Here is a 15,026-nt window from a genome sequence, read left to right as displayed (position 1 = left end):
TTTGCACCAAGTAGAAGCTTGAAAGTTGATGGAGTTCTCTTCCTTTTGGAGCTTGAGAGGGCCGGCTATGGTGAAGAAAGAATGAGGAAATTTTAATGAATTTTGAAGATATTTAACCTTTGATCAAAAGTCAAAAAATGAAATAGTAATTCATAAATCTTCTCCAATGAAATGGTGACACTTGTCACCACCATTAATGCCATCCTATCCTTTCTTTTCTCTCTCACATCAATCAAATCTCACCCTCTACTTATCTCTTAATACCCGATAAATGTTACACAGTATCCGGAACTTAACCTTATTGGCCGAATTTTTCCGAACTTTTCGCACTAGTGGGTCCCACGTCCAATATATATTCTTAATTTTTCAAAAACTATCCAATACTAGAAAAATCATCTAAAAACTAGAATTACTCATAAAATTCACCAAGAAAATTTTCCTAAGCCAGAAAATGCAGAAAACATGGCATTAAAGGGAAAAACCCTAGGAAAAACATTAGGGGAATTTACGGGTTCTCACACTCATTTTTTTTTCGGGGCGTCACAATCTCCCCTCCATAAAAGAATGTCGTCCTCGACATTCCCTCTTGTACCAATCAAGTCGAGACATCCCGCAAAAATCTCTCAAGAGTCAAATCAAACCCACAGTCCGGCATCCTAAACTTCAAGCCTAGGATACACTACAGAGATCTGAAGCCTAAGCTCTGATACCAATTGTAACGGCCCCACCTCCCCCTAAGGCGAACCAGAGGGTTCGGCGGCCGCCTGCCCAGCTCTCGCCGGGACTCAGTCGCTCACTACAGTCCTCAACCCAATTACAATATAAATCTCAAAATTTCATCAAATTCTCCAATGATTACATATTACAAATGCAGCGGAAACTGATTCCAATCGTAGAACGTATACTTACATCCATATCAATTTCAAATATTTATACAAGACCAACTCGTACATAAAATAGATCCAAACTTAAATTGTACACGATATAAGCCATCCAGTCACGTGAATAAGCACTCCAAGCTTTTCTTCGCCTTGAGCCCTGTGGGGGGGGGAAAATAAAACATTTTTGGGGTGAGCTAGAAGCTCAGCGAGTAACCATTAAAATCAGTAATCAAATCGGTTTCACAATATTTCTTTTCAATGATGTCATAAATCAATGATGTCATAAATCAATGATGTCATAAATCAAATGATAAGTCCAGAAACGATTACAGCATTTACAAAACATTAAATATGGAGTATCAATAATTCAAGAAACATGTACAATGGAAAGCGATAGTAACATTCATGAAAGGATACATTCATTCTCCTGACATTTCCTCGCTCATTTGATCATTTATTTCATTTCATTCACCCCGTCCCTGGCTTTTGGCCAGGCTCCACCAACCTACATAGGTAATACTCGAGTATACCAAACGTTCACCCAAGTTCCTAATCGCCTGACCGAGTCCGCTTCTGGCTCAAGACGACCGGTAACAAGGGGCAATGGCCAGTTCAGCCCAAAAGGCTTACATTCATGCGCAAGTAACATTTCAATCGAAAATTTCACATTTATCGAGGTCGAGTGCGATAAAGTACACACTCGCCTCGAAAACTCGTTTTGGAAATCATTATAAGCGCTTAACACGTTATCAACCAAAATACAAGTCATGAAGTCAAGAAATATAGCAAACAAGGCGCACTCACATGCCAGCACGCATGATATGCAAGAAAACATTTCAAAAGTAACTTTGGAAACAGTTCAAAAGTAAATAATGTAAGAAACGGATCATAAATAACTTTAGAAGTAGTTTGAGGTCACTCACCTCCACGGCTCTGAAACCATCCATCATATAGCATTGCCTTGCTCAAATCCAAGCCTTAGATCACAAACTCAAAGCCACCAAGTCCTTTAAAAGTTCGGACAGCACTTCCCCTAAATTTGTTAACTTTTCCAGCCATCATGGCTTCATTACTTCCTCAAATCAGTCCCAAAGGTACACACACAACAACAAGTTCATCCAATAGCCATTCAGAGCTCAAACCAGAAAAACAGTTTTGACGTCATTTTGCGGTAATGGTACCAAAAGCAGTACGATGGTCGGATGAAGGTGCAAGACCCACCGTTTCGAAGATAAAAGACAGGGCTACAACATTACAGAAGGCCACTCAGTCCAAATCCTAGCATAACTAGGTCAAAAAGGCAGAAAACCAACCCAGAACCGTAATTGCAGGTTCCCAAATCCCACAAAACTGTAATCAGTCCAATTCAGTCTATACAGGTCCAAAAGCATTGATTCCAAAGGAATATGATAGCTAAGAAATCAAGCTACATTTCATCAGAAGACACCAACAACAAAATCCAAACCAATTCCAGTCAAAACAGACACTTACTATCGCAGTTCGCACATTCTGTTCACCAAAAACAGCAACAGTAAAAACAGCATAACTCACTCTACACTACTCCAAATGCCCTGAAATTTTACAGGCATCTCAAACACATCAATACCTACAACTTTCATGTTTTAAGCAAAGGCAAATTCGGCCTCCATCTATGACCTAAAATTTCGGACAGAATGTAGCTTCAAGAACCCTAATTTTCCAGAAATTCTTCCAAATCCAAAATTGATTGCAATTGCCAACAATTCACACCTACAAGAGTCATTTTAAACCATTACCGTTCATCATACAAGACCACAACATCCCATTCATATTAAACCAGCAAATTCATCATAAAATGGAAAACTTCACCAAAACTCTTCAAATCAAGAAATAAATCATATGTTCCATTACTCAAGCTACTTCTAAGCATAACATAAACATCATTAGGTGTAGAAGAGTGTTCTAGCATCACTTACCAAGTAACAAGAGAGATAGGGATTGTGGACACCTTAACTCTTCAAAACAACTTCACTAGACCACTCACTATCACTAAAAGGAAAGATTTTATGGAGTAAAATGGATGTAAGCAAATGTTTTTGGGTGATTTGCACCAAGTAGAAGCTTGAAAGTTGATGGAGTTCTCTTCCTTTTGGAGCTTGAGAGGGCCGGCTATGGTGAAGAAAGAATGAGGAAATTTTAATGAATTTTGAAGATATTTAACCTTTGATCAAAAGTCAAAAAATGAAATAGTAATTCATAAATCTTCTCCAATGAAATGGTGACACTTGTCACCACCATTAATGCCATCCTATCCTTTCTTTTCTCTCTCACATCAATCAAATCTCACCCTCTACTTATCTCTTAATACCCGATAAATGTTACACAGTATCCGGAACTTAACCTTATTGGCCGAATTTTTCCGAACTTTTCGCACTAGTGGGTCCCACGTCCAATATATATTCTTAATTTTTCAAAAACTATCCAATACTAGAAAAATCATCTAAAAACTAGAATTACTCATAAAATTCACCAAGAAAATTTTCCTAAGCCAGAAAATGCAGAAAACATGCCATTAAAGGGAAAAACCCTAGGAAAAACATTAGGGGAATTTACGGGTTCTCACACTCATTTTTTTTCGAGGCGTCACAATCTCCCCTCCATAAAAGAATGTCGTCCTCGACATTCCCTCTTGTACCAATCAAGTCGAGACATCCCGCAAAAATCTCTCAAGAGTCAAATCAAACCCACAGTCCGGCATCCTAAACTTCAAGCCTAGGATACACTACAGAGATCTGAAGCCTAAGCTCTGATACCAATTGTAACGGCCCCACCTCCCCCTAAGGCGAACCAGAGGGTTCGGCGGCCGCCTGCCCAGCTCTCGCCGGGACTCGGTCGCTCACTACAGTCCTCAACCCAATTACAATATAAATCTCAAAATTTCATCACATTCTCCAATGATTACATATTACAAATGCAGCGGAAACTGATTCCAATCGTAGAACGTATACTTACATCCATATCAATTTCAAATATTTATACAAGACCAACTCGTACATAAAATAGATCCAAACTTAAATTGTACACGATATAAGCCATCCAGTCACGTGAATAAGCACTCCAAGCTTTTCTTCGCCTTGAGCCCTGTGGGGGGGAAAATAAAACATTTTTGGGGTGAGCTAGAAGCTCAGCGAGTAACCATTAAAATCAGTAATCAAATCGGTTTCACAATATTTCTTTTCAATGATGTCATAAATCAATGATGTCATAAATCAAATGATAAGTCCAGAAACGATTACAGCATTTACAAAACATTAAATATGGAGTATCAATAATTCAAGAAACATGTACAATGGAAAGCGATAGTAACATTCATGAAAGGATACATTCATTCTCCTGACATTTCCTCGCTCATTTGATCATTTATTTCATTTCATTCACCCCGTCCCTGGCTTTTGGCCAGGCTCCACCAACCTACATAGGTAATACTCGAGTATACCAAACGTTCACCCAAGTTCCTAATCGCCTGACAGAGTCCGCTTCTGGCTCAAGACGACCGGTAACAAGGGGCAATGGCCAGTTCAGCCCAAAAGGCTTACATTCATGCGCAAGTAACATTTCAATCGAAAATTTCACATTTATCGAGGTCGAGTGCGATAAAGTACACACTCGCCTCGAAAACTCGTTTTGAAAATCATTATAAGCGCTTAACACGTTATCAACCAAAATACAAGTCATGAAGTCAAGAAATATAGCAAACAAGGCACACTCACATGCCAGCACGCATGATATGCAAGAAAACATTTCAAAAGTAACTTTGGAAACAGTTCAAAAGTAAATAATGTAAGAAACGGATCATAAATAACTTTAGAAGTAGTTTGAGGTCACTCACCTCCACGGCTCTGAAACCATCCATCATATAGCATTGCCTTGCTCAAATCCAAGCCTTAGATCACAAACTCAAAGCCACCAAGTCCTTTAAAAGTTCGGACAGCACTTCCCCTAAATTTGTTAATTTTTCCAGCCATCATGGCTTCATTACTTCCTCAAATCAGTCCCAAAGGTACACACACAACAACAAGTTCATCCAATAGCCATTCAGAGCTCAAACCAGAAAAACAGTTTTGACGTCATTTTGCGGTAATGGTACCAAAAGCAGTACGATGGTCGGATGAAGGTGCAAGACCCACCGTTTCGAAGATAAAAGACAGGGCTACAACATTGCAGAAGGCCACTCAGTCCAAATCCTAGCATAACTAGGTCAAAAAGGCAGAAAACCAACCCAGAACCGTAATTGCAGGTTCCCAAATCCCACAAAACTGTAATCAGTCCAATTCAGTCTATACAGGTCCAAAAGCATTGATTCCAAAGGAATATGATAGCTAAGACATCAAGCTACATTTCATCAGAAGACACCAACAACAAAATCCAAACCAATTCCAGTCAAAACAGACACTTACTATCGCAGTTCGCACATTCTGTTCACCAAAAACAGCAACAGTAAAAACAGCATAACTCACTCTACACTACTCCAAATGCCCTGAAATTTTACAGGCATCTCAAACACATCAATACCTACAACTTTCATGTTTTAAGCAAAGGCCAATTCGGCCTCCATCTATGACCTAAAATTTCGGACAGAATGTAGCTTCAAGAACCCTAATTTTCCAGAAATTCTTCCAAATCCAAAATTGATTGCAATTGCCAACAATTCACACCTACAAGAGTCATTTTAAACCATTACCGTTCATCATACAAGACCACAACATCCCATTCATATTAAACCAGCAAATTCATCATAAAATGGAAAACTTCACCAAAACTCTTCAAATCAAGAAATAAATCATATGTTCCATTACTCAAGCTACTTCTAAGCATAACATAAACATCATTAGGTGTAGAAGAGTGTTCTAGCATCACTTACCAAGTAACAAGAGAGATAGGGATTGTGGACACCTTAACTCTTCAAAACAACTTCACTAGACCACTCACTATCACTAAAAGGAAAGATTTTATGGAGTAAAATGGATGTAAGCAAATGTTTTTGGGTGATTTGCACCAAGTAGAAGCTTGAAAGTTGATGGAGTTCTCTTCCTTTTGGAGCTTGAGAGGGCCGGCTATGGTGAAGAAAGAATGAGGAAATTTTAATGAATTTTGAAGATATTTAACCTTTGATCAAAAGTCAAAAAATGAAATAGTAATTCATAAATCTTCTCCAATGAAATGGTGACACTTGTCACCACCATTAATGCCATCCTATCCTTTCTTTTCTCTCTCACATCAATCAAATCTCACCCTCTACTTATCTCTTAATACCCGATAAATGTTACACAGTATCCGGAACTTAACCTTATTGGCCGAATTTTTCCGAACTTTTCGCACTAGTGGGTCCCACGTCCAATATATATTCTTAATTTTTCAAAAACTATCCAATACTAGAAAAATCATCTAAAAACTAGAATTACTCATAAAATTCACCAAGAAAATTTTCCTAAGCCAGAAAATGCAGAAAACATGCCATTAAAGGGAAAAACCCTAGGAAAAACATTAGGGGAATTTACGGGTTCTCACACTCATTTTTTTTCGAGGCGTCACAATCTCCCCTCCATAAAAGAATGTCGTCCTCGACATTCCCTCTTGTACCAATCAAGTCGAGACATCCCGCAAAAATCTCTCAAGAGTCAAATCAAACCCACAGTCCGGCATCCTAAACTTCAAGCCTAGGATACACTACAGAGATCTGAAGCCTAAGCTCTGATACCAATTGTAACGGCCCCACCTCCCCCTAAGGCGAACCAGAGGGTTCGGCGGCCGCCTGCCCAGCTCTCGCCGGGACTCGGTCGCTCACTACAGTCCTCAACCCAATTACAATATAAATCTCAAAATTTCATCAAATTCTCCAATGATTACATATTACAAATGCAGCGGAAACTGATTCCAATCGTAGAACGTATACTTACATCCATATCAATTTCAAATATTTATACAAGACCAACTCGTACATAAAATAGATCCAAACTTAAATTGTACACGATATAAGCCATCCAGTCACGTGAATAAGCACTCCAAGCTTTTCTTCGCCTTGAGCCCTGTGGGGGGGAAAATAAAACATTTTTGGGGTGAGCTAGAAGCTCAGCGAGTAACCATTAAAATCAGTAATCAAATCGGTTTCACAATATTTCTTTTCAATGATGTCATAAATCAATGATGTCATAAATCAAATGATAAGTCCAGAAACGATTACAGCATTTACAAAACATTAAATATGGAGTATCAATAATTGAAGAAACATGTACAATGGAAAGCGATAGTAACATTCATGAAAGGATACATTCATTCTCCTGACATTTCCTCGCTCATTTGATCATTTATTTCATTTCATTCACCCCGTCCCTGGCTTTTGGCCAGGCTCCACCAACCTACATAGGTAATACTCGAGTATACCAAACGTTCACCCAAGTTCCTAATCGCCTGACCGAGTCCGCTTCTGGCTCAAGACGACCGGTAACAAGGGGCAATGGCCAGTTCAGCCCAAAAGGCTTACATTCATGCGCAAGTAACATTTCAATCGAAAATTTCACATTTATCGAGGTCGAGTGCGATAAAGTACACACTCGCCTCGAAAACTCGTTTTGAAAATCATTATAAGCGCTTAACACGTTATCAACCAAAATACAAGTCATGAAATCAAGAAATATAGCAAACAAGGCACACTCACATGCCAGCACGCATGATATGCAAGAAAACATTTCAAAAGTAACTTTGGAAACAGTTCAAAAGTAAATAATGTAAGAAACGGATCATAAATAACTTTAGAAGTAGTTTGAGGTCACTCACCTCCACGGCTCTGAAACCATCCATCATATAGCATTGCCTTGCTCAAATCCAAGCCTTAGATCACAAACTCAAAGCCACCAAGTCCTTTAAAAGTTCGGACAGCACTTCCCCTAAATTTGTTAACTTTTCCAGCCATCATGGCTTCATTACTTCCTCAAATCAGTCCCAAAGGTACACACACAACAACAAGTTCATCCAATAGCCATTCAGAGCTCAAACCAGAAAAACAGTTTTGACGTCATTTTGCGGTAATGGTACCAAAGGCAGTACGATGGTCGGATGAAGGTGCAAGACCCACCGTTTCGAAGATAAAAGAGAGGGCTACAACATTGCAGAAGGCCACTCAGTCCAAATCCTAGCATAACTAGGTCAAAAAGGCAGAAAACCAACCCAGAACCGTAATTGCAGGTTCCCAAATCCCACAAAACTGTAATCAGTCCAATTCAGTCTATACAGGTCCAAAAGCATTGATTCCAAAGGAATATGATAGCTAAGACATCAAGCTACATTTCATCAGAAGACACCAACAACAAAATCCAAACCAATTCCAGTCAAAACAGACACTTACTATCGCAGTTCGCACATTCTGTTCACCAAAAAAGCAACAGTAAAAACGACATAACTCACTCTACACTACACCAAATTTCCTGAAATTTTACAGGCATCTCAAACACATCAATACCTACAACTTTCATGTTTTAAGCAAAGGCCAATTCGGCCTCCATCTATGACCTAAAATTTCGGACAGAATGTAGCTTCAAGAACCCTAATTTTCCAGAAATTCTTCCAAATCCAAAATTGATTGCAATTGCCAACAATTCACACCTACAAGAGTCATTTTAAACCATTACCGTTCATCATACAAGACCACAACATCCCATTCATATTAAACCAGCAAATTCATCATAAAATGGAAAACTTCACCAAAACTCTTCAAATCAAGAAATAAATCATATGTTCCATTACTCAAGCTACTTCTAAGCATAACATAAACATCATTAGGTGTAGAAGAGTGTTCTAGCATCACTTACCAAGTAACAAGAGAGATAGGGATTGTGGACACCTTAACTCTTCAAAACAACTTCACTAGACCACTCACTATCACTAAAAGGAAAGATTTTATGGAGTAAAATGGATGTAAGCAAATGTTTTTGGGTGATTTGCACCAAGTAGAAGCTTGAAAGTTGATGGAGTTCTCTTCCTTTTGGAGCTTGAGAGGGCCGGCTGTGGTGAAGAAAGAATGAGGAAATTTTAATGAATTTTGAAGATATTTAACCTTTGATCAAAAGTCAAAAAATGAAATAGTAATTCATAAATCTTCTCCAATGAAATGGTGACACTTGTCACCACCATTAATGCCATCCTATCCTTTCTTTTCTCTCTCACATCAATCAAATCTCACCCTCTACTTATCTCTTAATACCCGATAAATGTTACACAGTATCCGGAACTTAACCTTATTGGCCGAATTTTTCCGAACTTTTCGCACTAGTGGGTCCCACGTCCAATATATATTCTTAATTTTTCAAAAACTATCCAATACTAGAAAAATCATCTAAAAACTAGAATTACTCATAAAATTCACCAAGAAAATTTTCCTAAGCCAGAAAATGCAGAAAACATGCCATTAAAGGGAAAAACCCTAGGAAAAATATTAGGGGAATTTACGGGTTCTCACACTCATTTTTTTTTCGGGGCGTCACAGTGGTGTCTTTGATATAAATAGAACAGAAAACACAGCCGAGAGCAGAGAGAGTCTGGACGGCAGAGGGAAGAAAAAAAACCAGAAAGAAGAGTAGAGAGAAATAAGAGAGCTGAAGAGAGGGAAGTCTGGGAGTTGTGGGTGGCTAGGAAACGGAAACCAGAGAGGCTAAGGACGGCTGGAGGATCTAAGGGATTCTGGGAGGACGGCTGAGTAAGAATAGGGAATGGAAATCTGAGAGTTGTGACGACGAAAAAGGACAGAAATGAGAGGAGAAAGAGGGAGGATGGAGAAAAGATAGAGAGGGATAGATAGGTGGTGGCTGAAACAATCCAGAGAGAGAGCTCGAGTGACGGAGGGGGTGAGGAGAGAAAGCTGAGAGAGAGTGAGCCGAGGAGCGACCAAGTTGACGGCTGAGGGAGATAACAGTGAGGATAGCTGAGGAAAATCAGAAGAAAAGAGGACTTTGAGAGAGTAAGTAGGAGAGGCGGCGAAGGAAGGAAAGCTGCAGTAGCCATTGAAGTCGAGATTCACTACTGCCACCATTTCAGCCCTCCATCGCCACCAGCAGATCTTCACCGAAGGTATTTCAGTCACAAACTCATGCCAAGTTTGGATTTTTTCTGACGTTAATGCTTGATGTATGGTCGATGAACGCATGGACAATAGTTTGAGGGTCCTCGGTGGTGTTTTTATGATGAATTTGAGATGCTTTTGGTTCGGGATCTATAGCTGATGGTTGTGATAAGTGAGCCCAGCAAAATTGGAAATTTTCTCTCTATTATCTGATTTGCATGACCCTCTGATCTGTTTTGTTTTATCGTAAGATGTTTTTTTTGGTTCTGCCTGGTTTCTGTAAGCAACAAAGGGTTAAAGAATATGTGGGTTTTTGGCTAAAAATAATGGTTTTGGTTCTGGTCATATGAACGTGAATGCATGGGTCAAGTAGTGGTATTTCGTTGCAGCAATGGCATATGATGCATTGTTTACTTACAAGAAATTTCCTGTTCGCTTGAACTCTCGGTTGGATAGTCATTGGAATGTTTGATGACCCCCTTTGTTTGGGTTTAAATTTCCTTGGGTTGAACATTGCGTATGGAGTCTGCTGCAATAAACTTGAAGGCTGTCGACTCATTGCCGCAGCCTTTCTTTTTCTTTTGGATGCTGAAATTGTAGTAGCTTGATCACCTTGTTGTTTGTGTAATCGGATGTTTGATTTTCAGTAGTAAAACATTTAAGTTGTGCATCCTTGCTAGCTTGAGATTCGTTTGCATGATATATGTGATCAGTAAAAAAGGGAAAACCTCCGCGCGAAAGATATGCGTGCCACAAGTTTCTTCCTTTTCTCATTTTTACTGCAAATTTTCACAACTGTTGCAGCCGTGTCCTGTTTGTTTTCATTTTTAGACTTTTAGTTTGTTCTAACCCAAGTCTGAACTCGCATTGGTTTGATTCTGGTTTCGGTGTTGGCTTAACGTTATTTCGATCATGCTTGGCTGTTTTTTTCCCTTTGTATTTTTTGTTTTTTTTTGTTTCTTTCCTGCATTGCATGTTTCGTCCCAGCAGTTTAGTTTATCAGGTTTGGAAACTTGGTTCATGTTCTTAACTCAAGAGGGATGGGACTGTTTTTCCTATCAAAATGGCATGTTGTAGTTCCCTTTCTTTCATTGTTGTGCGATAGATTTAGGTGATGAATAGCCGAGAGCTATGGGAAGCTTGCGAATGTGATTTTACAGAGAAAGCTCCTGCTGCATTCTTTTTCTATTGCTGTTTTGCTGTTTAGTTTTTACCCTTGATGGTCAGCTTCAATTCTTGTTTTAATCCTGCAATGAAGTTGCATGTTTAGTCAATGATTGATAGTTAAAATCCTGGCATTTGGTGAACATGTTTGCATGATGAACTGGAAAGAAAGTCTCGGCTGGAATGGTGCAGAAATCTTAAAGAATTGCTGAAACTTTTTTTTGCAGAAGCTTGTTTGTATGTTTTCCCACGTTACTTGCATGGAGTGTGCATGAAAATCTTCTTCATTCTGGCTCTTGCATGCATGATAAGTTTGGTAGGAGTTTGAGGTTGGGTTTTGGTGAGATGGTTGTGTGAATTTGCCGAGCAAAGTTGCTGAAGTTTAAGAGCATAAGAAATGTTGCAGAAACATTCTCTTCGTAGCATTTGCATGCTTTGCATGAAAGTCTTTCTGAAAATTGCAGTTTGGCCCCCCAAGTCTCCCCTTGTTCCACTATGACCCAACCAATTGAATATTTTCATCAATTTGATCCTTCGCAGCTTTGATTTTTGCAACTTCATTGTTTGTTTGCTTTAATTAATTACCATATTTTGTTTAATTGCACTTAATTCGTGATTTTAAGAGCTTTATGACCAAGTGAGCTTGTGTTTTGCATATTTTCTTTAACATTCTTAATTAAATTGGTACCCTGACCATTTTATTGTTTTAGAGGGTAAATTAGTAATTTCACTTCGTTAGGGCATCAACTCAAGGGAGGTATAGCTTCTTTTATCTTTTTTGTCTCTCCCCTATGTGAACCAACGTGCTAAGTGAGAATTGCATGTCTACTTTGCTTTCCTTGCTTTTTCTTAATTCCTTTCATTTATTTCAATTACTTTTGCTTTTATTAAGTCATTCTTTTATTTATTTATGGGGTATGTGTACTGATGTGATACTCACTTGACGCGATCTAGACAACGAATCACCAACGGTTTAGCAGCGGAAATTTGACCCAAATCTAATCGCCGAGATAATGAACACTATTGATATTATCTCAACCCGTTACCTAATGAATTAGCGAACCAAACTATAGGTAGAGGAACGCCACAACCAAGGAGTTACTTGATTGATAAGTTCACTTGAATAACTTGAGAAAGATTCTCAAATATTCAAAGAGCCTCTCTTGGAAAGAGAAAAGTGAAAACTCACAATTTTATTGATCTTCAAAACTGCCTATGAAGGTCTCTTGCCTTGGTTATATATAGCCATACAACTTGAAAACCTAAAGTGACTTGAAAACCCTAACTCGGTTAGGCTAGGCCTTTGGCCCGATTCCACTACTCAAATCCACTATCTAATGGTCAGCTTATAATCGATCCAATGAAGGCTTTAAGCTGGCCCAACATAACCCAATAAAAGCTAATTAACCAACTTAAGTTATAGTGAGTCTAGACTCTATAAATCGGATCCAACTCAACATGAGGTCTTGGACCGAATTTATTCCTAGCAAATAAAATAGAAATCTAGAAAATAAACTACTAACTATTACTAAAAGATTCAATCTCTTGCAGCCCAAAACATGGCCCATAAGCGGCCCATATTTCGTATCATTCCCCTCATCTTAAAAAAAGATTTGTCCTCAAATCGTGTTTGGAAATGAATGGTACTACAAGAGTTGGCAGTATGAAACTTCAAATCTCCACATATTGGCTCTCTTAGAATGGATGATACTTGCATACGTCGTGATTATTGTAATTCGCTGCACATATCTCTTGGTTAGCTTGAAAATGCTCACAATCCGCCATGGGAAACGTAAGGCTTTACTCCAACCACTCCAAAGCTCTCTAATCAGCATTGTGTCATGAATGGTCGAATTTGGACCTACACAATAAATCACACGATTAGAATTTGTAGGTATAAAATCACTTGACAGCTTACCATTCACATTCACAAGATAAGGATCTTCATAGTGATGCTCAATCAGGTTAGAAAAGTCTCGGACATGATTGTGCAAAGTTATAAAATTCATTGCAAGTTGTTGTGGGTATGGCCTATCTTGCACAAATGGAACAAGATCGAGATAGGTAACTTTTGAACCCTCAAATTGAAGAATAAAACCAGGTTGTAAGGAATCAGAATTTGGACCAATGAGGAAAGGATTGTCACCAACAAAATAAGAAGGAAATTTATAACAAGTTTCAAGTGTAGAAACTCCCTCTGAAACTTCATTATTCCTCCCAACAAGCAAATCAGGCTCATGGTTGACGTTGAACATCAGTGGATGACAAAGAGAGACAACACTTAAGGTGCAAACTCCATGAAAAGTTTGATATTCACCAATGGATTTAGGCATAGAACATGCCAAGATCAACTCAACTTTTCCTTGCTTAACCTGCATAAAAGTAGAAATACTAAACAAAGTAGAGTCAAGATCGTTAGAAAAAACATATGATCTCACATCCTTTCTCACAATCAGCTTACTCTTAGAATTTTTAATCTCTTTTTCATGCTCAGTAGCTGACTTTTTCCCCTCATTATTCTCAACCTCTTTCTCTTTTTCAACTCCCTCGAATTTTACCTCTTCAGTCACAATTCTCTCCTCCAGCTCTTTCTTCATACTATAACGCTCATGCTCACTCTTCATGTATGCTAGATCAATACAAAGTTGCTTAGAGTTAAGCGACACAAACCTGGTACGACGGCCATTAAATGTGAAGGAATACTTATTAGTATATCCATCATATTTGACTTCTCGATTAAACATCCACCATTGTCCCAACAGCACATGCGTCACTTGAATAGGAACCACATCACACAACACCTCATCCACGTATTGACCAATACGAAAAGGAACAAGTGTGTGCTTAGTAATCCAAATATCACCACTATCACTTTGCAACTTGTAAGGTCGAAGATGATCAATGGTTGGAAGATTCAATTTCTCAACCAAGACAGTACTTGCGAGATTAACTTCACAACCCTTATCAATGGCTAAGCTGCAAACTTTATCCTTGATATGGCAACGTGTATAAAACCAATCATTTTTTTGAGCTTTGATGATTTCCAATTGCTCAGTTATCTCACGCAATGCCACAGTATTTACTCCTTTAGGCACAAGATGGTGAAGCTCCAGTTGAGCATTCGTTTGTCTCATACTTTTATTACCTGTAAAACTCAACAAAAATTAGTAGAACAGTCCTCACTCGCTCCCTTACGTGTTTCGCTCACTCTCGTGTTTTGCTCAAGTGTTTAAAAACACTCTAATGATCTCACCATTCACTTTCAAATCCCTTGATTGCCCCCTTGAAGAAATCAGAAATTTCCCTCAAATAGTTCAACCAAACGTCAACCAAGTTTGTCCCCAAAAGTGGTGTATGAGAATCTGGAAATTTGAAGACTAAATGATGACTCAAAACAGCAATTATACAAGCAAGAATTTTTTCTGCAATTTTTTTCTGATTTAGTCCGCAAAAGGGTGACTCAAATGTTGGGGAAGTTTGACTTCGACAAGGACTCTAAGACTAGATCAGGACGGACTCCTTTTGGACACTTTTAGCAATCTGCAAAAATGACTCAAGATACCAATTTGTGGTGTGGACAGAACACAAGGTTCGATTGACACAAGAACAAGATGGCGGAAATTTAGAATCCTAGAAGGACTTTACCCACTTTTTGCATGCGGCCGAATTTTCTTTGGAAGTTGGGATCAATGTTTCTTGGGTGATTTTGGGTTATGGGTGTTTTGGTGTTGGCGGCTGGTTTCCCCAATTCAAGCAAGGGAAGTCTGAAGTGGACAGCTTTGGTGGTGGCTAGGGTTTGCCCTAGCAAATCCAAGGCAGTTTGGGTTTCCTTTGTCAAGAAGGTTGCCTATTTCAAGAAGGTTTCTTATTTCTTGTGATCCAACTCTGGT

This window comes from Coffea arabica, chromosome 8e, assembly GCF_036785885.1.
Source record: "Coffea arabica cultivar ET-39 chromosome 8e, Coffea Arabica ET-39 HiFi, whole genome shotgun sequence".
Classification (NCBI taxonomy): Eukaryota; Viridiplantae; Streptophyta; class Magnoliopsida; order Gentianales; family Rubiaceae; genus Coffea; species Coffea arabica.
Note: the sequence above shows the minus strand (reverse complement) of the source record.